The following is a 3,618-nucleotide window of genomic DNA, read 5'->3' as shown; positions in this document are numbered from 1 at the left end:
TCTCTTATACACCAGATGTGCCATCAAAACTCTTGATTGGACCATGTCAGGTGGGGGAGAAGAGCCATGCGAGGAACGTGAAAATCACGGTGGTGCACCAGCATGACCGCAGCCACTTGGCTGAAACACATAAATAAATAAATAAATATATATATATATATATATATATATATATATATAATGCGGTGCTCCAGCATGGCCGCAGTTAAATGACTGAAACAAGTAAAGGAGTAAAAGAATATATCTATGTATGTATGTTATTATCGGGAAGCAAATGATAAATATTCATTCACTCAAATGCAATTGTGAAATGTAATATATACTACAGCCTTACTTACCGGTGTTTTATTAAGTGCAGAATTTTCAGTCCCATTGACTTTGCATGACTAGAGGTTTGTGACGTTCATGCCCTTCCGAATGCGTTAACGAAATATATGAAACTGTTAGGTCAAGAGACTCGGTCAGAACCTAGGTCATATACGTATTTCTCTTTACGTTTTCACCACTTAATCAACCTCATACATACCACGGCGTATAACGTAAGTACATATGTGCGTATGACGTAATTGTTACCTCTCGCTAACACTCACTAACAAGTGGCAAGTTACTATGGAAGGAGAATGTGCAACAGAACGAAGTTAAAAATGAATTTTCCATTCTTGAAAGCTCATTGTGTCCACTCGACAATTTTTAAGAAGTGATTAGACATTCTCCTGTATGTAGTAGCTGTTTATAGGTCACTACCCTTCACTGACAGACAAGACATTGGTGGGAGAGTGGGAACAATTAAGACACCAGTAGTGACCATTCAAGAAAAGTGAGTGAACTTTGAAGTGGACACGGTGACCACAGAGTGAGAGACATACATGCATTTGAAGGATATGCATTGTGTGAAAGTAATGTATGTGTAGGGTGCATATAAATATATTTACATGTATGCATGCACACACACATACACACATGCATATGCATACATATATATCATGATTTCGCTTAGGCATAGCAATACCAAAAACCATTTGTTAGAATTAAATATACTTATAAGAAAATGAAAATGATTGGGCAACTCTAGATCTTTAATTATGCATTGAGATATATACATATTTACACACACACATACGTATACATGTGTGTGTGTGTAGTTTACAGATGAGATGCAGAGATTCTACGTATAGAAGACAGTAGTGCTCAAAAGATTGAAACTTATATTCCAATGTATTTACAAGGTAAAGAAAGTTTATAAGAGGGATCAAGTTGAGCAGACAAAGAGGCAATTATGCGGATAAACAAATAAGACACATCAACTATATTAAAAATATACGTATATATGTATACATGCAAAACGAGACAGAGCAAAAGGTGGAAACTTTCAGATGATAAGTTTTTTAAATATACAGATATACACACACCCATATATATATATATAAAGACTATAAGTGTACTGAAAGTGCAAAAAGGTTGCGGAGCACTGATATAAGTGACTAATAGAATAAAATTCTATTCTGACTAGAACACTAGTTCATCGAAGTCTTGACTCACGGGTATCGAATGTTCTTATTTCCAGTTGTGTAGGCTACAGCTACGTTGAATAGAGCGCCTTCCTGAAAGTCACAATGCACATCTCAGTCGGAAAGGCGAACTCATGACCAAACGATCGTAAGTCCAATTCCTTAACTACAAGACCACACGTCTTGAATTTGATACATAGCAGTAGAAGTTTAGTGGAGCAATGTAAGCAATGAAGCCAAATATATATGAAACAGTGTATAGCGACAGGCTGAAGAATCAGAATTGAATATGCTAGTCTATGTGTGTCTGAATTAATGTGTGTGCATATGTATGCTTGTGTGTCTGAATGCGTGTACATATGTATGTATGTATGTATGTATGTATGTATTATGTATGTATGTAGACGCGCGCGCGCGCACATGCATATCTGTGTGTGTAATTATGTGTCATGTGTCTAGGAGTGCGTTGTATGACATGGGCGTCTATGTTAAAAGTTGGGTAATTCTATTCAAGATTCTTCTTATTTCCTCTCTTCATTACTCCATTGTATTCAGTTAGGAACATTTAGCGATTCTAGGGGCCGAATAAGAAAAAAAATATGTAAAACCATTCATAGACAAAACTCGAGCGCGAACTTGCTATAAAGAAAGCCTGATCCCAAGTTCTCTCTCTCTATCTACCTATTTACTTATCTATTTGTTTGTCAGTCTGTCTAAATCTTTCCCTGTTCTTGTACCTATCTCTTCCCCTCTCTCGCTATATATGTGAGTGTGCGCATATACACAGTTATCTGTATTTAACGGTCATGAGGACATGACTTTTATCTTTTTAATTAAGTTTCATTTATATCATTCCAAAAATATCGTTCTTAAAATAAATACATAGAAATTATTGTATTCGGCATTTTCTCGATGATTTGAAAATTCTCAAACTAATCGCAAGTTTGCGCATAAAAAAAAAGAGAAGAAACGATCTATACCTCCAAGATAATGAGAAAAAAATAGAAATTTTGCGATTAAAATCTGTATCAAGAATATCATCTTTTTCAAATTAAAGCATATATACATATGCATTGAATAAAACTATGTATGTATGCATGCATGTATGTATGTACACCCAGAATCATGCTAATAGCTTAAGAGTGAAATTTAGGATTTTTCGGTTTTATGTTGAATCGATTTTGATAAAACTTTTTCCAGCTTGTTTGCACATTATGGCAGAACCATTGTTAGGTCTTCATTATTCTGTGTAACGTCCTTTCTTTTATATTTCAGATTCTTCAGTTTTGGGGTGAACCACGCTAATAGCTTTTGAATGAAAATTGCCCATCTAAACATCTTTTTTTCATAAAATGAAGGGTAATGACACATATTGAGCATACAATGAGTATACGTTTAACAGAAAACCATAATAATAACTTCAAAAACCCTATTAGTCATGGAATCTTTCAATTTCTTGTGGCCAAGTCTCGGAGGTCCTACAATCGGATCGTTTCTTCCTTGGCGAAGGATCCTTCAGGAATCGTCAAACGGTGTCCACATGACGACCTAACATCTTCGCAATGACATGAAGAGAGGTGCCTTTAGCACCTTCCTTGATGATGATAGACTTTTCTTCATCGTTAAGGCCTTTTCCACGTCCCATCGTTCTTAGAGAGGAGAGACACTATTAGCGTGGTTCTCCCTAAAGCTGAAAAATCTGAAATAAAAAAGAAAGGACGTTACACAGAATAATGAAAACATAACAACTGTGTTAGGGTTAGGGTTCAAACCAGCTGGGAAAAGTTTTATCAAAATCGATTCTCATAAAACTGAGAAATCCTAAATTTCACTCCTAAGCTATTAGGAGTGAAATTCAGGACGAAAATTTAGGACGAAAACAAAATCTCGGTGGAATTTAAACTCAGACCGTAAAGACGGACGAAATACCTATTTCTGTATTGCCCACAAGAGGCTAAACATAGAGGGGACAAACAAACGGATTAAGTCGATTACATCGACCCCAGTGCGTAACTGGTACTTAATTTATCGACCCCGAAAGGATGAAAGGCAAAGTCGACCTCGGCGGAATTTGAACTCAGAACGTAAAGGCAGACGAAATACCGCTAAG

The sequence above is a fragment of the Octopus bimaculoides genome, chromosome 11 (genome assembly GCF_001194135.2).
Source record: "Octopus bimaculoides isolate UCB-OBI-ISO-001 chromosome 11, ASM119413v2, whole genome shotgun sequence".
NCBI classification, from domain to species: domain Eukaryota; kingdom Metazoa; phylum Mollusca; class Cephalopoda; order Octopoda; family Octopodidae; genus Octopus; species Octopus bimaculoides.
The sequence above is the reverse complement of the archived record's forward strand: the minus strand, read 5'-3'. Positions refer to the sequence as shown.